The sequence below is a fragment of the Aedes aegypti genome, chromosome 3 (genome assembly GCF_002204515.2).
Source record: "Aedes aegypti strain LVP_AGWG chromosome 3, AaegL5.0 Primary Assembly, whole genome shotgun sequence".
NCBI lineage: Eukaryota > Metazoa > Arthropoda > Insecta > Diptera > Culicidae > Aedes > Aedes aegypti.
Window position 1 is genome coordinate 337559089 of NC_035109.1, and position 27221 is coordinate 337586309.

The window sequence follows — 27221 nt, forward strand, 5'->3', positions numbered from 1 at the left end:
GAAAACTAAGATTTTAGAAAACCACGTTTTAAATTTAGAACTGACATAACTTTTAGCTCGGAGGTCTTGAGGTTTGTCAGTAAGGTGAATATCGTTATGATATGATGTCAAATCTGATACCTTTAGATTTCTGTTTGAATGGGTCACAATCATTATTGGATATATTTTCGGGAATGCAATGAAACATTTTAGAAAGATTTGTTTTGCTCACGTGTTTTACATGATGTTCATTTTACCACAATCTGACATTTCTGTCAAAGTGTGAGCCAATCGCGCAGCGAGAGCTGTCAAAGCGTGAGCCAAACGAACAGGCGTTATGTTTGTTTTGAACTTTTCTTGAGGAGTAATGTAATCCGCTTGAAATTATTTCGGTGAAAGTTGTTTTGCATAGAGCAAAAAATATGAAATATTTACCTTTTTTTAATTTTTTTCAATGCGATATTTAGTTAGTGATTTTTTCTGCTGTTTATTAGTTTGGAAATGTAGCTCAAAGATCTATAATGAAACAAAATACACTTTTTAGCAATTCGAAAGTCATGTCCGAGTTATAATATTATTCTCGACGCCGAGCAAACTCAGCACTGCTGGTGTGTTGTTCCGCTAATCTCTCATATAAAGGATCACTAGTTACAACTTGCGATACATTGTCGATCGTAGACCGCAACAGATGGGATGTTTTTCTTTGCTTGCTTTGATCGTGCTTCATACTCAAATGAGAGCGAATTCTGCAAAGCCTGTCTGAGGCGATCAAAAATTATACAACATGAGCAAATTAGATGATCGCTTCATAGTTGCATTCTGTGATTGACCAGAACAATCGAAGTTGCTCAGAGATTCAAAGAACGGGGCTTCACGCTAAACTTACTAAACTCAAAAATAAGTGCCGAGCGCACAAAATCTGCCTCATTTCGTGCAGCACAGATTCTGTGCAGAGGGGGCTGTACACAGTTTTGTGCAAACGGTGGTAAACAAACCGAATGAGTGAAATGCGCACAGAGGAGGAACGCTTGGAATGCGGAATTCGCTTCCATTTTTATTTTGCTTCTGAAAACATTAAAAAAACATTACAATTTAAAAGATTTTCAGAGATTTTTTCATTTGAGTAGCCGAAGCGAATGCAAATGGAGAAAAAAACTTTCGCATTTGCGACCATGTTCCGGCTTTTCGCTAGAAAAAATCCCGGAAAACTCCTCATCCTACCAACGGCCAACTGTTTGCTGCCGCGCGGGAGATGATTGACAGTTTCGTTTCCATCGATCCCCGCACAGCCGAAGGTCAACACGTCGGCTACTCATAGAATGAGTGCGACCTACACAGAATTTTCACTCAGTCAGCCAGTTCTGCATTGGTTGCCTCATTCTGTGTAGTTTTAACACATGGGCTGCGTGGAGCTGGCTTAGCGTGTTGGGATTAGCTTACACTGAGCCAAAAATTGCGTACGAATTTCATAAGAGAACGCTTGTGAATTGATTTCTTGACTGGTTTTCTCTCTTTCATAAGACTCTTATGAAACACAAAACGTCCGATATTCACAAGAAATTCTTGTCGTTATCATTAGAGATCTTATGAATATCTTTATTTTCCTAAATTCAAAGAGCGATTCTCTAAATACATAATGGTCCTAAAGAATTCCATAATTGATATCTATGATCCTTCATAAGAGTATCTTATGATATTATACCTATTTGTATTATGAACGCAATGATCGATGGAAGTTCACAAGTTTTTCTTATGAGTCTCATTAGATGTTTCTTATGTCTTTATTCCAAAAGAATTTCGTATGAAATTCTTACGAGGTTTTTGATAGGAAGTCGACTGTTTTTCACAAGTGTTACTATAACACTAAGTCAATAACGGCGCCGGCCACGTCGGAAAGGATGTTAATTAGACAACCATTGTTACTGGAGGTCAAATACACCTCTGCATCTCCACAGTTGTCATCGAAAGGATAGTGGGTTAGCGGGGTAAGATAGGGATTAGGGGGTCACCCTTATTTAGTGATAGGATCCATGATATATGCACGCCTAACCGGGTTCGCTAAATGACTTGATCGCATTGCACGCCGAACTATCCTGATTGATCCCGATTGTTAAATAATATTTGAATAAACACTGTTTCTCGATAGCAGTAGCCACAAACTAGAAGATAATTATTAATTACTGATTGGAGAACATTTGGTATGGTTAAGGTTATCACTTACAATTTCAGTGTTTGTATCAAATTTGAAGAATATTCTCATTATTAGCTTTACTAAAGAGCTTTACAAAAGGTTACTCAGCAAATCAAAAGTGAATTGTGGAAGAAAACTTGATAATAATAGTGGATTGTGGCTTCTCATTATGTTTTTTTTTATTTTCTAAAACATTAAAGATTACAATCTTTACGTTTCATTAAAATTGCTCATGACCAGTAATAAATTGGGAACACCTGTCCTATCAACTTGAGAAAAAACTCTTTAAGTGCCTCAGCAAAAATTTGCCGTTTGTTTACACTCGTATCGCTCACGCTTTCGATAACAGCGTACTTCTTCTTTAGAAGACGACGACGACGACCACTACTACTTATACGGGCAAACTCTCTACAATAGCCGTCGGCTCCGTCTCGCGCTCCTGCGGTCACGTTAGCAAAATCCAAAATCGGTCGGGGAGCAAGAATTGAAGGAAAAAAAAGAAGGGTTTAACAACCGAATTCAAGGTTAGAAGCAGGAAGCCGGGTATACATAGGGGAGCCAGTAGTGTCGGGAATAGCAAAGCAGGGTCGGTGCGCGCTGATCTGGTTCTAAGCAGAGCAAAAGCAAAGTGGCTGCCTAACCACTCAGTGGGCACTCTTGTGGAAAATTTTGGATTGCGTCGTCTAGGCGTAGCACTATGGGCATAGTTGCATATAGTTTGGTGGCCAAAAATATTGTTTCCGTATTATGTCATATTTATGAGTTCTGTAATACAAATTTGTTTCAGCTGATATTGTAGGAAAATTTATGGAAATAAAAAAAAACAATGATTTCTAATGAAACAGTGCAAATGCAACAAGATGATTCGATCTTATAATTATTATTATTTTTAGATTTTTGTCCCCCTGATCGCCTATAGTGCGTATTCGTCGATGAATGATGTGGTGATGCGATGCGGCGCTCCCTCGATGGATCGCGTGATCCGGGAAGAATGGGGAAGTCCGTCGCAGAAACTGCTTTCGTGTTTAGGCCGCGTGCGAATTTGATAGAACGACATTTTTTTATTCACGCAGTGTTTTGGTTGGATTTTTTTTTTACCCGGTGGGGTGAGACGAGTTCAAGTTGTAAATTAGATGAATTCTAATTTACGCCTGATATGACGGGATGAGTGTGGTTGGTGTTTGGAATTCTTAACTAGACTTGGATGATGCCAGCTGCCTGTCAGTATGACGAGGGTTTAGCAAAATTAGATTTATTACGTTTCATGAAAACTAACTAGCTGATTATGGCAGGGATATTGAGTAAAGAAACCTAAAATGATTTAATCTCATTGTATCCAGAATTTGGGACAAAATTACAAGGTGGGAGATATTTTAATTTAACATGAATAAGATCTTGGAAATTCAGAAATTTTGAGACAGCACCACCATTTACATGAAAACCAACAAGACGTTGAAAACCTAGAATCTAAAATATTCAATAACCACGATTTGGAAGTCCTTGAGGAACACCAGCTCTTACACGGAGAAATCAGATAACTCAAAAAATAAGTTCTTTAAACTCAAATTTGGGTAAACTGCCTTTAGTTTTAATTTGGGTTGTTTTTCCTCTCTCTCAACAGCATTGTTGTCAAAAACAGAGAGACGCGCACCGACCCATCGTCAAAGTTCAATGGAATATGCCAAAGTTGGGTTCTTCGAATTTACCTAAAGTTAATTTGCTTCAACCCACTACGGAGTCTTCGAAAACTAACGCTGGGTAGATTTTTATTTGCACTGAGTTATTTTTTTCGCTGTTATCAAAGGGAAACTACCTAATGATAGCTATATGTCTGTTAACCCAAATTTGGGTTATCCCACGGAAGAGCCGAATTGCGTCAAAAGAAGTCAAAGTTGGGTTGATTTGTGGCTCCGTGTACAGCTTCATCCCAAAACCATCGAATGCTTTTTCCTTTCTCTATATCTAGAAGAACATGACCAGTAGAATAGCCTGCAGATTTGTTGGAACGAATCAAATATGTTGATGAGTGGTCGAAAGTCCATGTCTTAATTCGAACTATTCATTGGCAAACATTGAATTTTCGTTTATATGAACCATCATACTGTGCATAATGACCTTAATTCCTGAAACAAACAGTTGAATCACATTGTCCTTTTCTTCTCCGAAACTTATTTTGTCCTTTCATCAAAATCGCGCATAATCGTTACCTGTAACGAAAGAAAAACAACAAGAATTTTAGCATAAGGTTAACAATTACTGAAGATAGTCTATGTTAATAACATATGTTACAATCCAAATAATAACGTCAACATGTACACTGAACTTTTTGAGATTTTTCAAGTGATTTTGAGATTTGAAGTAACATAAAATAGATAATAGACTATGAGCTTTGAATCTCAACAGTTTCATTTCAGAACAACACGTTAATCTGCTAGAACTGACAATTTTGTTTACAAACATATACTTCTTCCGCATTGTGATTCCCATCTTGTTGTGCACCGTTTCAAGTTATTCAAATTTATGATAACCATCGGCAATTTAGCACACGAGTCTTACTTAACAAACCACTCATCCCACCCAACCGCCATGAGTTCAATGGACTAATTTATCTCTGTTTAGTCTAGTCTCCACGGGGAAATCCTATACACGTTCCAGGTTGAAATAAAAAGAAATAATAAAAACAATCCAAGCAATTTGCAACGGCCACTCAACGATTCGCGTTTTGTTTATCCAGCTATTCACACCGCAGTGTTGTTGTGGTTCTAGCCAACGTGAAATCCGAACCAGCGCTTGATGTGCGCTTTTCATTTTCATATTAACAACTTACACGCGCGTGCTATCTAGAAAACTAATACGGTCTAGTTTCACTGTTTACCTACAGTTTGCTGACAAGCGAAGTCAATTTCATGCACAGACATGTATCGTTGACAATCTCAAGTGATGAAAGTTCAGAGGGAATCAAATGGGAATTTCGTCCAATACTAGGGCAGAAACAAATTTTTCAAATCTTTTTGTTAGTATCATTTTAAAAATTACAAACAAAACGTATGATTTCAAATATTTAATGTAATCCTCTTATGAATTTCAAGCATTCATATCATGTATCGTATCTAGGTGTTCTGTGAAAGGCAACACAATCAGCCTAATTTGGAAAAAAAAACTGAACTGAGCTATTGTTAACATTTTGTTAACAGTAAAATTGTTAAAAGCAACAATTTTGTTGTTCATTTGCCACGGCAGCTCATATTTTTTTGAATCAAATTCACCTTCTTAACCTTGAACCAGTGTTTGGATTTCGATCAGAATAAGCCGATCGAACCATATTCGGAGAGTGTTACAGTTCGCGAACCATAACAGTTCGTGGCACATCGTATTCGGAGATCCCTATGAATGTTAACATTCACTCTCTCGTTTGGTACGTGGCACGAGAGCGTTCAATAGCAGCAACTCTCACAGACTGCAACAGTATCGAGCCATTCGGGCGGTTTATGTTTTGGATAAAATTGGTAATAACTTTCATATCATTTCTGGTAATGCACCCCTTAACAACCAAATTATAATTTATTGGACCATTAAACAATGGTTGCAAACATAGCACAGAAAATAAAAAAAAATCGCCTCTGTTTCTTGATCAGAATAAGAGTGGGTCAGCGAATGTTACAAGTGTTGACACACAGTGATCGGGGCCAAACAGTGGGTGGTGTGTGTCTGTCTTGTTTTCGTTCATGGTTCGTTATCTTCCACGAACGATAAATGTCATGCGCGTTGTATGAATGAAGGCGGATAAATGGGCTGAAACTATGGCTCGCTTGTCAATGATGTTTAAATTTTCCAAAGCCTGCCTTGAACAAATGCAAATGTTGCAAATGCGCATTCTCAATATTTCATTATTTTTCACCATTACAAGTGTTTTGGAACATGATTTGGGGTTGAAGGCTCTATTTTAGACAAAGTCACATTTGTTTTAATTCTTTTATAGCAAAATTCTAACAAAGAAGCTGTTTTTCGTACATTTCTCGACATTCAACTTGTTCAAACAGCTATAGTTTAGGCAAACTTAGGCAAGAAAAATCTTCTTCAATCGATTCCTTAGTCTTGAACGCGCGTTTGAGCAAGATATCTCCTCGGGAGTGACGGGGAGCGATTTGTACAGTATAAAAATGCTCTTCTTCAATTATTTGAAGTACCTACAACAACAAGTATAAAATATACTGAAACCCAACTTTGCACATCCAATTCTGCTAATAGGAGGTTGCCCTAGAAATTCTTACAAGATTTATGCTCCAAATAGCTTTGAGAATTCAACCAGAATTTTTTCCAAAGGTACCTCCTAAAACTCTTATTTATTCGTCAAGGAATAACTTTTCGGATACTCGATTTTTTTACTCTTTAGATTTCTTCCGGTATTCTCACAGATTTTTTTAAAGTCCTCAAACAATTTTTTAACAAATGCATCCATTTATTGTACTCTTTATAGTCCTAAAATTTTCTTCAAAAGTTTGTTACGAGTTAGGATTCATCCATTAACTTCCTCAAGGATATAACAAAAAATGTTCCGCAGAATCCTATACGAACAACCAAAACGTACGTATAACGAAATCACCTTTTGCGTTAAGCGAAGTAATGTTCCCGTAAAAGATGTCAAAACGCCTTAAAAGAGGAGGCGATATATGTGCATATGTTATATGATGAAATTTGGCAGGCAATGCAAGTGACATTGACAGCTGCTACGGATTGATTCGATTTACTTTCTTCACATATGCAGAACAAAATAAAATGCACAGATGAACTCAGAAAATAGCGTTTTACTAGAGGAAACTCGTCAATCGAACGATTTCATGCACCGTGTTGTCAGTGCCGTAGCGTGCGGTTGGCCAGGTTGGCACCCGCCAGGGGCGCCAGCATTCAGAGGGCGCCAAAATCCGCAATGCACTTGACAAGATTTTGGAAGAGACATTTTCAACAAGACGTCAATTTCACATAACAGCGAAGAATTGAAAAATTAGATTTGGTGAACATTTTATGAAGTTTACTTTAAAATTGTTTAATTTCAAAATTTCGCATACGTCGTTTACACATAAATTTATTTTTTATTTGATTTAAGTTTCAAAATAAGAACGCACAAGGTGTTTTATATATTGCGTTTATTTTACAAGCCCAAACTGACATTTGTTCGACAAATATGTTCACTGTGTTTCGAATGCAGAATAGAATACAGTGATAAATATTTTCATGTAAACTTCGATGATTTTGAACGAAAAAAAAAATGCTTTTAAAAATATATTCTGAATTCTAAGGTTTTTTAAGTTTTGGGCAGAGTTTTTACATTATCTTTAGCAAGATTCACACTAAATATAGATTAGAATTGTTGCACAATGCTCAACACAATCTGTGATTTTTTGGCAGCTCCTTCTCTTTGCGTTGCAAAGAGGAGGAGATTTTACCGTTTTTCTGAGGAGAAAAAGATGAACTCAAAATTTTCATCACGGATTCTCAAGCGATTCGAGTGCAAAACAAAATGCGAGGATTTTTTTGTGGTTCTCTCTCTCTCTTGTTGTGATGCTCACCATGCTACCCATATTTGCATGGATGACGTAACCACCAGCACTATCTTTGCTGAAAAAACGCATTTTTGTGTTCCCAGCTGCAATTTTGAACATTTCAACAATTTCGTTCGATCAAAGAATCTGTGCATATGCTTAAGATTGAAATTCAAAAATTGACTAGGGGAGACTGTTTGAATAATTTCTTACTTTTGTCATCTGCAGACGCATACGTCGTTTTATCCGTCAGTTTGATGAACGATTATATGGATGAATTCACGTATATACCAGGTCACTGTCATAGTAATCTGGTTTACACGCTAAACTATTTGAATAAACACTCTACAAGCCGGATGTTTCTTCGGATTAGTTGTTATATGTGCTAATATCAATACATTTTTCTCCTATAGTTCAAATATTGCAGAACAATTATGCGTTTTGCGGACATGCGCAACCAGTGTATTATTAGGTAAAGAATGTAAGGTACACCGGGGAAAGTGGGTGGGGCAAGTTGAAATGCGAAGTTTTGAATATGATGCAAATATATTTTATCAGATTTTTCTTCCCCAAAAGCTTGTTCCATCTTTGCAGTCAAATTTCGCAACATTATAAAAATTCAATATGATACCTTGCCTTAAGTCGCTATAGAATTTCAAATAGAAGCCGTCTGGAATTTTTATGGAATGTTAGGCTTGTTTTATGAATAGAACAAAGATAAGTTTTGTTTTAATCTTTGACAAGGGGGCGCTCAAATGGGGGTTCGCCAAGGGCGCCATGATGCAACGCTACGGCTCTGCGTGTTGTGTGAATATAATGCAATTTGTACAAGCGAACAACTTGTTACGCATATTTTTATGTGACTTCAAGTTGTCTAGGTAGGAATTTGACCAAAGATTTTCCAGATTTTTGTTTCAACAGAAGTCTTTGTAAAGTTTTTCAAAAATTCTCCATAAATTCATTCAGTGTCCCTTCCGCAGACATCCTTCGGGTTCGTTCTAAGTTTCTTTAAGAATTTAACCAGGTAGTTCTCCAAGGAAATTCTTCAAAGTATCTTCCAGTGATTCCTTCAAGAATATCTGCAAACATTTCTCCAGAAAATACCAGACACAAAAGTCAATTTGGACAAATTGAGATTAATAGAATTGTTCTGGTGGGCTTCGATCCCACGACTCCCAATACGCTAGACTGGGCGCGTCAACCAACTGCGCCACAGAACGGGTAATGATTCTGCAGCGCAATCGGCCAACCTGAAACCAAAGTCCGTCACGACCCCATTTTCTCCTTCACAACCAAATTGTCCAAATAGACTTTTGTGTCTACGACCTTCAGGTATTTTCAAAACACCGTCGGCTGGTTAAGCCGTAATAGACATGACAACCCTAGTTGAGTATTCCCCCAGAGATTATCCAAAAAAGTCCTTTAGAAATTTGTACAAATTTTGTCTAATCATTCCTATAGAAATTTTCTCAAAGAGCTAGCCAGGAAATATTAGAGAATTTATTTCAAGAATTTATGATAGAGCAAACAAACCACAATTATCTGGAAGAATCCCTATTGAAATTTGTATAGGAATAATTAGGGGAAATTGCCTATAAAACTAAGAATCGCTAGAGAGTAGAGATATTTAGTAAGATTTTTTCGAGGAACTGCATAGAAAAATTCTGGACGAATTGTCATGAGTATTTTTGCTTATTCTCGAAATGCATATTTTATCAGATTTCATATTATTGATCAATAAAGGCGCCGACTAGGTCCTGACAGTCAGTTAGGATGGAGAAGAATAATAGTGGGTAAAAAGTATTGCTTCTAGAGATCCATAATGACCACAGGAAGAAGATCTGTAAGTTATTTTTTTGATCAGTGATGCGACTCTAATTTGAAACTAGTTTTGCATTTTTTGTCTCGTGGTGAAAAGATATTTTTCAGGAACCGTTTAGGAAAGCGGAACCGTTTCGCCAGCATGAACTATAACCTGCTTGTCGACTTAGTGTTGGTTCACTTTCATTCATTGACAGCTCAGTCGATATGGTGTAATTAATTCTGGCCATTTCGCTATCATTGCGTTTGGGCCTTAAGGGTTTACGTCGACGCTTGTAGTGAGGAATCATCAAAAATGTGTTTCAAAATTATTTAAACGAAACGTTGCCACGATAAAAATTGATTATCATAAGCATGAAACGAGCTCACCAGTTGATAATCCTGCTTCGACTGCAGACAAAAATTTCTTTTCGCACTCGAACAACGCAAACCGAACACATTATATCTTGATTCCGTCACTCACCTCACAGGGGTAGTTTGTCTACCAAATGTCCGGTGACAAATCTAAAACCGAAAATAGTGACTTTAGAATATCTTTTATTTAAAAAAGAGAATCTAGAGAGCTCCCATTGTAATTAGAAACTTCTAGAGACCTGCATTGAAGTAGTGACAAACTCTCTAAAAAGAGACCTGCTACCAGCCCTGCACTGAGATGGGTGCTAGAAATTATCTCTAGGCTTCTTGAAATGTTTTCATATCACAAGAACATAGGACAAGCGCTTCCTCCATATTGTACAGATCAATTTTGTTGAAGTGAACAGCACTGAGAAGTACTGTTGTATTGCTATAAATGGTATGAATCACTTGAATAGACAGGACGCATGTAATAATAAGGGTAAAGTAGGGTAACGTTTAGAATACCTCAGAAAACAAATGTTTATGCTTGAATGCCATTTTTTTCCTAAACAAAGATTTCAAACAAATAAAAGATGAACCTTGTATTGACAACTTGGAGAAATCACAAATTCAAACTAAGATTATCATTGCTTCCGAAACTATGAGAATAAGAAGAAATTTTCATGTACTTCACTAGAGATCTAATAAAAAAGATGTCAAGAATACTGACTAACATCTGGATCCGGAAGATAAATTTACTTTTTCTTTAAAGCAAAAGTCTTGTTTATTAATTTGTTTCAGTCTCATATTGCAGAATGATTTTTTTTTGTAATTGTATTTATTGAACTTGATTGTCTTTCGAAGGGAAATACAAAGTATGCATGGTTAGATGTGACGCAAAAGCACTATGTGTCATTTTAACATTCTCAACTTCAGTTTACGCAAAGCAAACAGTATCCCCGCTGACGGCACATTTCTGGAACGCCAACAAGCAGTTATCCAGCTCCCACCGGAAAATCGAATCGGGACGCATATGCTATAACTTTGTCGAACCCGTCGTCAGTATACAACACATAGAACCACCCATCAGCTATGAGTAGTTTTATGAATGGGTGTTTGAACTTAGAAATATTCAAGGTTACCAGGAAGACGCACACCCTTATACGGCGAAACCCGTGCCCGTTTGGAACAGGAATCGTAGGGTGGGGCTTGTGCGGATACCCAGTTAAGGTGACTCATTTTCACATGAAAAAAATGTAATAGAAGTTTACGAGGCTTGCCGATTTTATAATTAAGACACATCTGTAAAAATCGAGTTCTGCTACAAGTAACGCACTACATTTTTTGTAATTTCTCATAGTAATAGGTTGTTTATCATCACGTCAATCTTTCATGAAACGGCCTTACGGGTGTTCAATAAATAATTTAAAAAAAATCAGTCATGGTACCAAAAAAATTCAACGAATCCAGTATTGTTTTATTACACACAAAATGTTTATTCTTCAAAAAAACGTTAATAAATATTAGAGGAGGGGCCCTGATCAGCCATACGACGCAACTTAGTCGCGATGCTCTCAGAAGAGCGCTGGACGGCACTGATGTCCATCTTCCGGATACAATTTCGGTTCCTCGTGGTCAACTGCATCGTATCCTCGTCCCGCCAGTTATTTTTGTACACTAGGGCACTAAGGAAGCCGAGAAAATCATCAACGGGACGGCACTGGGGCAAGTTGTTCGGATTTCTTTCTTGTTACGATAAAACCGTTAAACCGTACAACACGCTCTCGGAGTGCTTGCTGTTTCGACGCCATCTTCGATTGAACTGACAGCACCCGACCGAAAAGAAACATGTCACCCCATTTTAGGGAGTTCAGAGAGAAATTCTCTTGGAGGGAAACAAATTACGCTCTTTACTTCAATTATAAAAAGGTATTGAAATCATTATCATTTTTTACTAAACGCGTACCCCAGTGGTCACCAAACTGCGGCCCGCGGGCCGCATGCGGCCCTCAGGAAGGTTTTGTGCGGCCCGCGGAGTGATTTTGAATATTGGAGTTGTGCGGCCCGCATCTTGTGATTTCAGAAGTTATCTTAGATAACTAGATATCTTCTGCAATATCTGGCAAAGTAAGCCATTCGATAATTTTCCAGATTTTCTCTTCCTCATGCAATGGTTATCAAGAAACGAAGGAAAACAATTTCAATTTCTTATTCCTTTGTTTGTTTGATAACCCATAGTTTCTTCAAGTCTGATATCATCGTTTCTTTAAAACACCAAAGTTTTCAACGTTCCAGTAGCGCAGTTTTCAAAGTTCAAGTAAAAAAGCGATTTTTCTAAGTATTTTTTTATTTTAATTCTAAAATAACGCTGAAGTCATAGTTTTCATTCGGCTAAGGTTTTTTTTTTCTTCTATGGAGGTTAATTGTTGTCATTATTCTAATGTTACAATTATTGTATTAAAAATGTTTATAATATTGAAGATTTATCAAATCCATCCTCATCTTTAAATAATACACTCGCCTTATCTTTCATTTTCGGAAATCCTATAATTTTTGACATTTATCTTTGCACGAAGGATGAACTCTTGAGAATCCAGGGACCTCAGTGTTATTTGAAAAGATGAAAGAAATCGCTAGTAACTGCCAGACATAATAAGCACGCAAATTCCGGAAATCACTTGCCGACCCCTAAAACAAGATGTGACACCTGGCTTCTTATTAGTTCTCTTCTTCTCTTGCATGATCCTTGTGTTGCCAGAAAACTGGTACACATCATTGAAAATTGAAAAGGAGAGAAAAAAAGCTGAACACAGAAGGTGCTGAAGCTTCTTCTTCTTTTCTGGCGTTACGTCCCCACTGGGACAGAGCCTGCTTCTCAGCTTAGTGTTCTTATGAGCACTTCCACAGTTATCAACTGAGAGCTTACTATGCCAATGACCATTTTTGCATGCGTATATCGTGTGGCAGGTACGAAGATACCCTATGCCCTGGGAAGTCGAGAAAATTTCCAACCCGAAAAGATCCTCGACCGGTGGGATTCGAACCCACGACCCTCAGCTTGGTCTTGCTGAATAGCTGCGCGTTTACCGCTACGGCTATCTGGGCCCAAGGTGCTGAAGCTATCGTACAATAATCATTGATGGTAACGCTGTCTGGCGGACCAATCAGAGGCTGGTTCATTTGGCACGAAATTTAAGTAAGTGTTGTCGATTCTCGTTTCAAATCGACCCCAATCGTTCAAGTTAAGTAACAAATGTCGAAAAACTTGTTTAAATGAGTCGTGCCAATCGAATTTTTTTGGTCGAAAGTAATTCTAAGCGAGTCGTTTTGGTCGAACTTATATGTTTACATCTAGTGGCCCGCGACGTGTTTTAAGAGCAAAAGGGTGGCCCGCACAACCATTTAGGCTGAGGACCACTGGCGTACCCTATCACGTTCTAGTAAAACACTATCTGGAGTACTGGATTTCGAACGGAATTTTACGTGACGTGTTATTGTACTGCTTATTACTTCAAATAAAAGTTTAACATGGTCTAATCACCTATCAAAATGTATCCTGTGATCCTACTAACCTCCCTATCATCAAACATCTCTTCCAGTGGCTTTTGTGGAAATGCAAACACGGTCTCCAAATAGCAAATGTTACAAAATAATATTGACCTGATATGAATAGAGGCGCTGAATTATGTGTATGCTTACTAAAATACTGGCTCCCCTATGGTAAAACGGGAAACTCCACAGAAAAAATGTATTTTAAGAAGTTGTTTATTGCAGCCTTCTATACACTGATTGGAGAATCTGCAAACTGCTAACAAAAGAAATTCAAAAACTACACACTTAAAACAGAATGCCGATCTCAGCTGTGCAAATCTCGGTTAAATTTCGTTTGCAGACATCTCAGCAAAATTGACATTTGATGTCAGCGGCATCCAAAGGTGCTGCTATAAACAAACTAACTTTAACAGTAGCTTCTGGGGATCCGAATGGGGGGTGTAACTTAAGATGTTTGTACTTTGATGATTATGGGCCACCCTCATACCCAGTAAAACAGGAGGAACAGCCGCTAAGTATCCCCACGAGGCTCTTTGTCAGCGGCGGTGCGGTAGTTGGGGCGTTGGGGATTGTTGTGTTTACCGACCGGGATCATCGCAGAAAGGCACAGGGACGGGACTCGGACGGACACGTTACTTTGTTGATGTTGTTAAAATGTACGGAAACCGGCAGGCGCAAGCTAACTAGCTATTGCTACATCATCATCATCGAATGACTTTATGGTGGCCTGATTGCTTTGCGTTGTCGTAGTCGTCGTCGTCGTTGCTGTGGAATGGGCGATAGGTCTGCGAAATATGACACATTCTGCGGCTGTTGAATTTCTAATCTGCTCCACGAGGCGACACTTGACGCTCCGGGACTAAGACCTGGCTGATGGGGTTTCCAATGGATTGGGCTTGCCGTGGAGGAGATAACGCTTAGCCGTGAAGACACAAAGGGTGATTTGGCGAAAAACGTGTACGGAAACAGGAACCTAGAACTGCGCGTCATCTTTATTGATCGTGTTGGTTTGAGTTGAAGAAAGCTAATCTTGCATTGTTCGATTGATGACAGTAATAATAATAATAATCATAGTTTACTATTGAAATGCGATTGAATGATTGTCTGCTTCTTGAACATCCGTGATCTGATTCAATCTAGAATAAAATTGAGATCACAATTTGAGATTTTGTTTACAGATTATGTACATCATAATTTTCATATTTCGTCTTGAAGATCTTTCAAGTGACTATTCGTCCCCTGAAGAGATCAAAAATGGAATAAATGATTTACTTGGATTTTCTCCGATCCAAGTAATCATTATGATAAAAAGAGAACTCAATCTGGCATTCTTCGAAAATTATAATATTAAAGCTCAGAAAAAAAAAATCCAGAAACCTAGAAGAAATTTCCAAAATCCACGCAGTGCCGTCGGTGCCAAAAGAGGGGTTATGGTACTAAACATTGCCGTATGGATGCTAAATCCACGCTAAGGACGTCTGTCCTGTGAAGGACGATACCAAAAACGTTTGTATGCACAAATTGTGGGGGCAATCATAAGTCTAACTTTTGGCATTGCCCTTCGCGTAGGCGAGTCGTCAAGACTCGTGCCAGGTAGATGAACGCTAATGTTTTACTTCCGGAATTCCCTTGGTATCGAACAATTCTCATTTTTCACTTAACGGTCGCTTGATTAAGAATAATACCCATCAGGTTATAATCCACTCATTCACAAACCAATTTTATTCCGTTTGGTAGACGTTCGAGTATTTTAAATTCGAATGGATCTACCCAAAGAAAACCCTATGCCGATATCATAGCAGGTAATTTAAACTCTTCCCCTTTACATGCTACGAGTAACCGTTCAAATTGTTGCGAAATAAATGAAAAAGGAAACTTTTATTCCGCCTCTTCGTCTACCGAAAATCCTAACGGAAAATCATCAGATAATGTACCTACTTCAAGTAGTATGTCTCCTCCCTCTGATTTTAATTTTCTAAATGAACAATTGAATCTAATGATTGATGCAATGTTCAAAACCACCACTATGACTGAAGCAATACAAGTTGGGGTAAATTTTCTTATCAAATTGTTGTTGGATTACGTTTCTCTAATGGATCCAAATAATGATTTTAATATTATAAATTGGAATGCTCGTTTTTTCAATGGTAAAGAGGACAAGCTGTTTAATTTTCTTACAGATAATAACGTACATATAGCAGTTATTACTGAAACCTATTTGAAACCTGGATCCAAACTCAAAAGAGTTCCAAACTTTTTTGTTTATCATAATGATCGACTTGATGGGGCATGTGGGGGAGTTGCAATCATTATTCATAGGCGTATAAAACATCAACTGTTTTCGTCATTTGAAACTAAAGTTTTTGAAACTTTAGGTGTTTCTGTTGAAACACAGCAAGATAAATATACTTTCATATCTGTCTATTTGCCTTTTCAATGCTGTGGGCAGCAAGTTAATTTGCTCCAAACTGACTTGCGAAAATTGACTCGCAATAAGTCATTTTTTTGTCATCGGTGACTTTAATGCCAAACATCGGTCATGGAATAATTCACAAATTATTTCAACCGGCAGAATTTTATTTGATGAGTTCTCTTCAGGATATTTCTCAATTCAATACCCTGATAGCCTTACATGTTTTTCCTTTTTTAGAAACCCATCTAAGATTGATTTGGTCTTAAACGACTGTAGTCATCTTTGTAGCCAACTGATTACTCATACTGGTTTTGATTCTGATCATGTCCCTGTTACATTTCAAATATCCCATGAAGCGATTCTCAATCCTATCTGCTCCACTTTCAATTATTTTCGAGCCGACTGGAAGATATACGAAACATATATTGACTAATCTTGATGTTAACATTTCTTTACAAACAAAACTTGATATTGACAATGTTCTTGAAACTTCAACAAATTACATTTTTGAAGCCAGGAGCATTGCAATTCTAAAATGTGAAGTATGTATGTATGTATATTTATTAGAGACCGTTTAACCATTTGGTCATTCCGGTCGTTGATTTTATGTTAAATACAATTTGGTCTTATTATGTTGTTCACTTCTTAATTCTAACACTTTTTAAAAGGTTCTATGTTCCATTTGTTTCCGTGGTTGGAGATTTCTGCCTAGACATCAAGGGCTGCTACAGATTTTGCAGCTTTTATTGCGGTTTTCTTCCACTGTTTCCTTAGGATAGTGAGGATGCCGATGAGCAGTTGTATTGTTGAGATTACAAGGATCAGGTTAATCTTCCATTCGTGGTCTTCTAGAAGTCCGGTGTGGACTTCCTGATGCTCGATGATGGTGACGTCCTGGTCACCGTTTTGGGTGGGTTTCTTGTAGTTGTCGTTGCCCATGATGTTGATGAGGTTTGGTTTTCCACTGGTGGTCGATAATATTACTGATGCTTGTTTGTCATTCGTCGACGGTATAAGTAGGAGAATTATGCTGACATGTTGGCTTGATGGTGGATGGCTTTTGCAGCTTAATGTTGGATCAGCATTGGTGTGCGTTTTTGGTGTTTTTTGTAGGTTTATATCAGCTTGTCGAGTTTGCAGTCTTTCAGAAATTGTTTTGTTTTTTCAAGGGTGCTCGTGTCGTTCCCCAACAGTTCATGCAGGGAATTGCCGAGTTTGTAATTTCTGCGCTCTGTTTCGTAGAGACGACATTTGATTAGTATGTGGCTTACGGTGATTGGTTCACCGCATGTTCTACAAATTGCTGGATCTTGTAGTTCGGCGGTTTGGCTTCTGAGGCCATTACAGTTCCATTGGATTAATTCTGCTGTTGTTTGATGTATAATAGAGGGGTCCATATTCAGTTCCTTTGTTTGTTGAGCTAGTCTTCTTCAATGATTGAATCATCAGATTCAATCACTAATGACTGTGTGTCCATTTTTTTGCAGGATTTTTTTCTTAATGGTGACGTTTGATAGTCTGAGCTTTGCCTTCCATGTTTCGTTCCGGATTCAATGTTTTGAGCTTGTGTTTTTTTCCTTTCGGTGGATTGAATCCACTTCGAAAGGTCGTCGTATTCTTTCTCTGCGCGTTTCCGAGCTGTTCTTTCTTCCGTCATCCTGTTTAGTGCCTTTTGGTAATTTCCGTTAGTTTTATGAACTTCCATTTCCAGTGACTTGATTTTGTTTTCGTATGCTTTGATCATTTCCTTGAACTCGTTTTCTCTTTGCAATGCAGCTTTCTCGTAAACCTCTGCTGTCGCTTGTTTAACTTGTTCCGCATAGCTTTTCTTCTGTTCTGCTTCAATTAACTTTTTGGCTTCCCAGTAGCTTATTCTCTTATCTACTTTCAGCTTCGTGATTTTAACTTGTTCTTGGTATTTTTCGCACTCGTTGCTGAGAGCATTGTGTTTGCCCTTGCAGTTTATGCATTTTTCTTCTTCTTCACAGGATTCACTGTGATAAACTTGGCTGCACTTTCTACATGTTTTTTCTCTTTTGCACTCTCTTCCTAGATGTCCGAACTGTAGACAGTTAGAAGCATCTTAGTGGCCTTGGATAATACGGCCTTGCTACCACTGATAGATATCCAATTTTAAAGTTTGATGGGGGGACACTTTCACGTGTACAATGAAGGATGAGGTTTTTTGGAGTTCCGCATCCCTTTTCCTCATAATTCGTTCCACTTTTGTCACGCCTTGTGGTTTCAGTACTTTTTCGATTTCCGAGTCTTCTTCGTACAGCAGTTCTCTATCTGAGATCACTACGCGACAGGTGTTGAGCGACCTGTGCTCAACAACCGACACTTCGTAATTTCCCATTTTTTCCAACTTCATCATCACTTTTGCTTGTTTTTCCGATTTTGTCAACACCAAGATTTTGCCATCGCTAGTTTTTTTCATAGATTGCACTTCACCGCATGTAGCTTTGACGGTTTTTTCCACCAGAATTGGAGAAGCTTTGGCAAGGTTTTCGTCTTCGGATTTGCACTGAATTACAAGATAAGTCCCGTTTGATTTGTTCGGGTTTTCTCCCAAGACGGGAAAGGCCCCAGTTCCGCCGCTGGGAGGCGGCATTGCGGAATTTGATCCCCCCTGAGGGGTGTATGGTTCTTGATTTATTATTTATGCACTGATTTGTTCGCTATGTCACCTCGCGGTCACCTGCTTGCACTGCGTAATTTGATCCCTCCCGATGGTTGGTGTCGGCGAAGTTAAATTAAATTGCTTTATCGCACCGATTTGTATGCACGTCCGAATGCACCGGATAGTTAAACTCGACTGAAAATGTGAAGTAAAATTTGAATCCGTGATTACAGACGATGTTCTTCAACTCTTGATCTGTGATTGATTGGACCTTGGCTCTAAGCCCTTTTGGAAATTATCTAAAATTTTGAAAAAAAAAAAAAAACTCTGAAGCCAATAACGGCATTGAAAGAGGAAAACAAACTATTACTAATTGCGAAAAAGCTCAAAAACTTGCTATGCAGTTTGAAAGCACGCACAATTTTAATTTAGGACTTACTAGTCACGTTTTCGGAAATTCCTGAAAGAATGATTTGGAAGAAGTGAGAACTATTACTAAAAAAATTAAAAATATGAAAGCTCCTGGCGATGATGTAATTTTTTACATCTTCATTAAGAAACTTCCAGAGAGTAGCTTATCATTCTTAGTTGATATATTGGACAAATGTTTTCAGTTGGCATATTTTCCTGACCAATGTAAAAATATCAAAGTTGTACCATTTTTAGAACTGGATAAAAATCCTGCCGATGCTTCTGAATATCGTTCAATCAGATTTCTTTCCTCTATCAGCAAATTTTCTGAAAAAGTTATTTTGAACATAATATTTTTTATCAGCGAAAATTCATTTATTTACATGGACATCACATGGATGACTCATTAAATTTAACGTTCAACGAATTTTTTTCGGTCAAAGAAATCAAAAGGATATTCAAATTCTTGCACTTTTGGACATAGAAAAGCATAAGAATGTTCTCTTCTCTTCTGAGAATTGTTATTACTGAATATATTTATATCACGAACAAAACCATAGAATACGATTATAAACACTAAAATTCATCGCTTTCAAAATCTAACACGACAATCAATCCACCCAGCTTTATTGCTCCTCATCAACAATTCCAACATCCCGGCCACTGCCCTCATTCTTCTACAAGTCGTTAAACTTGCCACATTTGTTGCGTCCAAACTCGACGGCGAATTGCTTCGTCATCGTCGTTCATCATCATCTCCCCAAACAGTTTGTGCGTAGCTATCTTACGACGGATCTCTTCTTCAAACAGACGAACCTCTTCTGGGCGATGGAAATCATCATTCCATTCGATCCATCCGTTCCGACTTTTTCGGTAAACCGGGGATGTTTTGCCGTGGGATGTTTGATTTACAAATGTGTTTTATCTACTTTCTTCTGGTTGGTACTGGTCGGCGGGCACTTCTTGTTTGAACCAGTGAAATGCACGACTATCATTGTGTACTCGACGTTTCACTTCCTTTCTCTTTTCCCTTCGTTTTGTCGGATTTCTACGCTTTTCATTGCTCCGTCAAGTATCGGTTAAGTGACTTTTGACTTTCAATTTATGAGAGAATTTTCACGCTTAGTTCCACGTTACATTCCAAGATTCTAAATTGGGCATCGTAACATAAGAATAAACTGTTTTCAAAGTCACCTCGATCATCAACTCCTTTCCCGCATAAAAGTAAACCATTGGATGTATGATAAATACCATTGGGTAACTATTGATCAGTTGAAATATTTACCCGTCATATGTACTATGTGTTCACAGTCTGAAATAGATCATTGAAGGTCACTTTTTCGGCACTCATCGCATCAAAATAGCGGCGCCAACGTATATTGGATTTCACATTGTGACAGTATTGCTGTTCTGTCAAACATACAAGACTACGGTGGCGCTATCTATGCTTTCTATAACGATCGTTTTGATTATTTTAATGATCAACCAGGCCCATGGTACGGGACGACTTTTAGCGTAGTCAACATCTCCATGTGTTTACTCATTTTCGGGTGATTTGAATCGAGAGTTTAATCAGAATGCGAAGTTTTGTTTAATGTTTACGATCCATAATTGAGCAAGTTTCGCAATCAAATCACTGATTGCTTGCTTGGAGGCTTGCAGGATGCCTTTTAACGTTTGCAACTTTTTGGCACATTATTAGCTGATTTAACAATATCAAAAATTGATAATCAAACCATAGCAAACAATTAAACAAAACAATGGTATTTATTTTCACAGTGCTTACAACTGACAGTGGGGGATATTCACTTATGGACCAATGCACGAGTTTACTAATTTGACGTTTGAGCGGTGCCTAATTCACTCGTTGCCATGGTCACGTAAAAAACACGGCACCGCTCAAACGTCAAATAGTGAACTCGTGCATCGGTCCATTGCCCGGGACATCCTGGCTACGAAGAACACTGTGTATCGATATATGGTTGTGTATCAGTAAATGGATTGCCGGGAATGCAACATATTAGACGTCAATAATTATTTGACTACTTTCAATTTATCAATACCATTCGCTGTTTGGTAAAATTCTACGATTCCTGTATCGTAATTTTCTACCATAATTTCTATGGTTTACATATGGTTACAAATGGTGATGTTGCAATGAATGGTCTTTCTACAGCTTTTCTTGACCCGGGTAGCCCGACTTAACTCTCCGTCTCAAGGTTTCAAATATTTACTTCGGCCTGCTTTGCCGGTTGATCGGTCGGCCTTTGTTATTATTTTTTTCCCGTCTCTGCTTTGTTTCACTCTTCTTGCTCAACAGTTTTCGTTCTGTTGTGTTTTTTCTTCCTTCCCGAGTCGGCAATGACGATGATCGCATTTTGAGCGCCAACTGCACAGCGTGTCTGGGTTTTCTTCTCTTAGTTGCGTTGCGGCCATATACATCATCCGTTTCGATCCATGGATATGGAGAAACATGACGATGATGGACCGCCGGTCGAGGGCTTTGGACTCTCTTGGGATGCCGCATGGTTTCACGTCTCGCTTCTTGCGCATTCTAACCTCGAAACGACGAACACTCAACTCCAAGAAGAAACGAACGTCTTTTTTTGCTCGAATCGATTCGTCGAGAAGAGAAAAAAAAAACGCAAAAAGAACAATAACCCCATCTTCTAATAACGACGATAAACTTACAGCGAAAGAGACGCAACAACTAAGACCAAAACAACAACAACAACCGGCTGGAGCCGGTTCGAAAATTGAAGCAGTAAAAGAAGGTAATGCTTCGGTAAATTCGTGGAAGCGCTGGCCGACAAAAGCCACGACGCAGCACCGCGCGAAAGCAACTTGTCCGAACAGGAACAAACTGGAACGGTAGGAATTATTCCCACTTTACAACCATTATCACGCACCATCAGATATCGGGCCACCACCACCACGGTCAACTGTCAGATATACTACAGTGACGTTTTAACAATAACGAGCCATATTGTGCGTCGTATATTTACACACAAACCGAAGGGCACACGGATGACAGTGATATTTTGCTGCGTCGCAGTAGGCATCGACTTGGGGGCACCACCGCCGGGCTTGCCGGTTTGTTTACAACGCCTAAAATGAAAACAACAACACTCTCTAATCAATGTGCCCTTCGTTTCCGTTAGAAAGGAAACGTACACATGGTAGGCCTGGTTCGACCTCGTGCTTCCCATAGGTACTCCTCGGAAGTTTCTACAAAAATAGAACGAGGGTTTTGTTTACGTGTACTTACAGACATTAGAAGGGGCTCATCTCCATCCGAGGGGCGTAAATAGCCTCTGACTGTGTGATAATAGCTTTGTTTTCAAAAGATTTCATATAGTTGAGAGTTTTCGGAAGCAGAACATAACATAGGTCTAAAATTACTTATCAGTCAAGGGCAGCGCGAGAATCTGGTTCTGTTTACGGTTACTACGCCATATTTTACTACGCCATAATGTCGTAATCGCAAGGTCGCAGTTTGTTTGTTGATATTGATAGATTTTGGAAAAAATGAGTAAATATTGACACATCGGTTATTGTTTTGCTTATGCGTTGATGATGGTGTCTGATCAGTGGTTTATGGAACAAGTTGCAGAATGTTGATTTTTGCAGTAGTAGTAGGATAATTACGACGAGTGCTGTAAAAATCGAGTTCTGCAACGAGTTACGTACAAAATTTTTTGCAATTTCGTAGAAGACCACTTGAGGGTATCAGAAATTATATCGGAATGCATTCAGCATTATTTTACAATTTCTGAAAAATTGTTGTGTTATGATTCATTACGCAACTCAACAAAGTGGCGTAATGAGAAAGCGTTGCGTAATGAATCATTACAGCACTGGTTTCAGTTGCGTAATGACTTTTCCCGCACTGCATACTTCAGTGCAGGAAAGTAGGCCGTTTCATGACAGATTGGCGTGATAAAAAACAGCCTATTATGATGAGAAATTGCAAAAATAATTTTTCACTAGCAATTTCTTAATCAAACCATGTGACATTCAAATTTTCTTGGTCTTGTTTTTAAACTCTCTTGAAAACATTGGGTTGCCATGTTATTTATGTAAGAGTTCAAGCTACATAGGCCTTTTCATTTGTGTCAAACATTTTTCGAATCAGCTGGTTTGCAAAGTCTCGTGGAAAGGTCTATTCAGCACCAACTGACAATAATTTAACATCTGTCATTCAATCGTTACAATTTGTGAATGTATTTTTAGTGTTAAAACGTACACTTGTGGGTCTCATCGAACGTTTACTGTGCTTTGAACGTTTTCGGCAAGAATCCAACAGCTAAGATCTCGATAATTATTTGCCGAACCTCGGTAAAACCTTTACCGAATAGGATACGTCTCGCTATGGCAGGTTGGGATTATGAACGATGCGTGATAAAATCGTTCCCAGATTTCAATCGCTCTTTTATATCTTTTTTCAATCGATTGTAGAACATTACGTACTATTAAACGTATATAATATACTTATTGCATAGCCAACAACATATGCCGAGTTTCATCAAAAAATTACGTCTATAAGCCCCACTGTGAAAAAAGCTTTCATTCTGGAAAGTCAGGCAGCCATCGTTGTGTTCAACTGAAAGCTTTTGCCACTTGCTAACAGATGGCTTCGGCACAGCGGGCCGTTAAATTATGAAATGTGGTAAATATTTATTGTTGAGATTTTTGAAATGATTTACTGAAACATATTCAAAAATTCATACACGATTATTTTTCTCCAACCTAAATTGGATACATGCTCATTCAGTGTTACAATTTCTTTATAGATCTTTGTCCAGTGATGGCGATCGCCAACGATTCAAAACGAATCAATATCGATCGCTATCGAAATTCACTGCCCGCATAGAAAAATACATTTTGCCTTACATTCCAAACAATAAATTGCTTCTAACTGGTAATGTTAATGTATCACAAACAGTCAATTTCATGTTGAACAATACGAGATCCCACATTTTAAACAATAAAGAAAAGTTTATGTAATCCATGACATACAGTAACAATTCATTATGCTGTCGTGATACTGTTAAATGGTATATGAATGAAGGCTCGCGAGATATGGTAGAAAAATATCATTACCTTCTGACGAATTGTTATTAATTATATTTGCGCAACACACTACTACACGTACACTTCACTGTATGTTACAGATCTTCGACAGTTTGGCAAACAGTATCACGTTTTGGTATTCGTAAATGGAAAAAACATCACTCTGCTGCACACGCTCAACAAAAATGAAAGAATGGTTGAGTAGGTTTCATGAAACAGACATTCTTTTACTGGACTTTCACATATCTCATCCGAAAAAAAAATGCACGACTGAGGGTACAGTACAAATTTTGTTTCGGTTTCAATCTTATTTTCACTTTTTGTTCGGGATTTAAAAAAAAAACTTTTTTGTGACTGTGAAAATTCGAAACTAATGTGTAATTTTTTAAGCGTGTTAAGTTTGTTTGCCTCCGACGTAGAAAAAAAGAAAAAAAAGTTGTGAAGCGAAAAAAGGTGAATCAATTTGTGTTGAATGTTGTATTTTTCAAAAAGAAGTGTTCCAATGAGGTTTCTACTACTTTTCGGGAACGAAAACCTCTGCGCCTTGTGTAAAATTGAAACCTCCGGATGTGAAGCCTGCATCAAAACCAATTCAAACACAACATCCCGCTCGGACCGATATATCCCCGTAGGGTTCGTCATCGCTCGGTCCCCAGCAATCAACAAGCGGATTATCTACAACAAGCATTCGACGGATAACACTTTCGGCGAACCTAAATCATTGCAAACCCGGGACAAATTCAGCACATTTTATAAATGTGATCGCGAAGTACATAGTTGGGTGAGTTTGTAATCGTAAAATATTATTGAAAATATTGGTTTTATGTTTTTTAACCTCATCTTGTCTCATTTTTCATAGGATCTATTTCCCTTCGGCAAAAGGAAATGACAGCGGCCGAAATTCAGCAGCTTTTACCAATCAGAAGAGCTCGGCAAAAGTGATTTTTGTGTGACTTCGCAAATCTAGGAAATCCGGAAAATGATTTCATTTTTATAAGTGAAAATATATTATAAGCATTTCAACATTGTGTTTGTTGTTTTTAAACTTGAAGAAGAAAAAGAAAACAGTATAGTATGGGGTGAAAATACTATAACGCACCGTTAAACAATCATTACACGTACGTTATTTATTTCTTTTCCGGCTTTATGGGTTTACTATTTTGAAACTGTTTGTCTTACAGTAAAATGAGCGAAAAATGGATGGTATATCTACAATTTGACAAATTGTAAACGCTAAAATTTGTTCGGGAAAATTGGCGTTTTTTTATGGTTACATAACTTAACCGCCTATTCCCCATATTGTGATTTTCGCAATTACCATTTCCCAGACTGTAAAAACCGTTACCGATACGGTTGGTTTATTGTTTTTTTGGATGTCAAATGAAATTATTCATATATTGTCGCAAATTGTGGAGGATAATAAAGGAAATAGTAGAAATATAGTTTACAATTATGCGGGTGACTGGTTGACCGGGTAATCCAATCAGGGCTGGTAGCGCCACCAATGGCTTTTAGAGCGAGATCATAAGTTATGCGAGAAATATTATATTTTCTTAGTGGAAGACAATTTACAGTGCTATGATTTAGTGGAAAATATGGACAAATCCATTCCCTATGTTCTACATTGAGATCCAGCCGGTAAGAATGGATCATTAAAATAACCAAAACGGCCGCTATGGAAAGCATAGATAGCGCCACCGTAGCCTTGTGTGTTTGACATAACAGCAATGCTGTCACAATGTTAAATCCCATATACTGTGGCGCCTTCGTTTTGATGCGGTGAGCACTTGCAAAAACTACCTTCAGTGATCCATTCTCTAAGTTGAGATTGACAAACTTAGTTATTAGAGGTTAGTTTCGTTGGCCTTCCTGTACGGGGCGTTCTGACACAGTAAAGTTGAGTCCGCACCTGGTTTGACGTTTAAACGGTAAATAAACATCTCAATGTAGAAGTGGGACCCAGAAAATAAATATTCTGAAAAAATTTAGTAGAATCAAACATTTAAAAACAAGCTATAAATAGATACTCAAGCAAGGTATGCTGTTCCGGTGAAGAAAAGTAAATATTTCTGCGAAAAAAATGGCTAAGAAAATGTCTACAGTGAGCTCCATTTAAATGGACTTTTTTTTTTCAACTGCGATCGAAGAAAAATGCGTTTCTTGAACATTTCTTGCAAGAAATTTCCAACGCAACGAGATAGGTTTTTACTTTTCTGTTGAAGTGCACACTTCCCATTACTGAAAAGCTGAGCAACAAATAATCCTAATATTCAAATGTTTGTTAGGTTTGTTTGCCTTTCTAGCTTCAAATGGGAAGTATGCACTTCAACAGAGAAGTAAAAGCATATCTGGATCCGTGTGAAATTTCTTGCAAGAGATGCTCAAGAAAAACTATAGCTTCTTCTTTTCTTCTTTTCGGCATTACGTCCCCACTGGGACAGAGCCTGCATCTCAGCGTAGTGTTCTAAGAGCACTTCCACAGTTATTAACTGAGAGCTTACTATGCCAATGACCATTTTTGCATGTGTATATCGTGTGGCAGGTACGAAGATACTCTATGCCCTGGGAAGTCGAGAAAATTTCCAACCCGAAAAGATCCTCGACCAGTGGGATTCGAACCCACGACCTTGCTGAATAGCTTGCTGGTCTTGCTGAATAGCTGCGCGTTTACCGCTACGGCTATATGGGCCCATATAGCTATAGCTATAGCTAAAGGGTTGGAAATTCACATTAATTTTGCACCTTGATTCAGCCAATCTAAAATTTAAAACTGCATACTGTTTTATCCAGCTTTTTACGCTAGCCATGCTATAAAATCTTTGACAGAAGCTGACTATCACCACTGAACTGAAACTCGAAAATAAATCCTTAGTAACCCATCACTCACTGAAATAATTTTCGTTGCTACCCAAACTAACATCTAATTCCGATTTGATGTTACTTGCTGTAGCGGAAACTTGATTTGTTGGAGAATTCATCATTTTATTCGCCATTTCCGCCAGCTTCCCGATAGTACTGTCGCTGATTGTGAGAAAAGCCTTGACACTCGACGACATCAGTTGCAAAAACAACATCTTGAGAAGGTCGTCTGTGACATTCAATCCGGCGGCAAGCTACATCATTTTCGCGAGGAAATGCGTTGGCCGCATGTCTCCCGACGTTCCAGTCTTCCCTCTGCGGACAGTTGAAACAGTTGGGTTAGATATGAAAACAAGGATAAAGACAGAAAAAATGTTAGTGATTGTTACATGCTTTGCTGCAGTATTGGCCTACATTGAAGTC

At 38.2% G+C, this 27221-nt stretch overlaps 1 protein-coding gene and 1 long non-coding RNA gene across 3 annotated transcripts in view; one reads left to right on the forward strand and one right to left on the reverse strand.

The window, feature by feature from the left end:
* The window catches only part of LOC5571208 (xaa-Pro dipeptidase), a 365701-nt gene that overhangs the window by 326145 nt on the left and 12335 nt on the right, over positions 1 to 27221 (reverse strand). The gene's annotated exons all lie outside the window — the stretch shown is intronic.
* LOC110678896 lies at positions 24326 to 24962 on the forward strand. The gene is made up of 2 exons (XR_002502026.1): positions 24326 to 24720; positions 24799 to 24962. It is a non-coding gene; the product is annotated as an uncharacterized LOC110678896 (long non-coding RNA).